Genomic DNA, 436 nt, shown 5'->3' with positions numbered 1-436 from the left:
GTTCAACGTCCTATCTGTCTGCAGCCTTGCAGCCTACACACTCTCTTTTTGCAATTCTAGCATGGGCCTGGTGAGGAAAGCCAGGATTTGTAAGTTGGAAGGTGGGGGGGCGGCAATATGTTGGATCTAAGATGTACTGTTGACATTCAGAAGCAAGTGAGTAGACCATAAGTTTTATGAAATTATTAAATACAATAATAGCTGTTACTTTACCACTGCAGATTTTTGCAGAGCAGGTTGAAGATCTTGTTTCGGGAAAAGAATTATTATGGAAATTGGGCTAAAAAGGTTAGGATAAAGTTGAGCCCTTTCGCAGGAATTCGAACTACATCCTCCTCTGCTTCCATCCCTCAAGAAAATACTGGTTTAATTCCAGGAAGCAGGCTTGACAGTGCAAGCATCTGAGTAACAAGGAACAGCAAAGAACAGCTTCTCT

The sequence above is a fragment of the Fringilla coelebs genome (assembly GCF_963513975.1).
Source record: "Fringilla coelebs genome assembly, chromosome: 1".
Classification (NCBI taxonomy): Eukaryota; Metazoa; Chordata; class Aves; order Passeriformes; family Fringillidae; genus Fringilla; species Fringilla coelebs.
The sequence above is the reverse complement of the archived record's forward strand: the minus strand, read 5'-3'. Positions refer to the sequence as shown.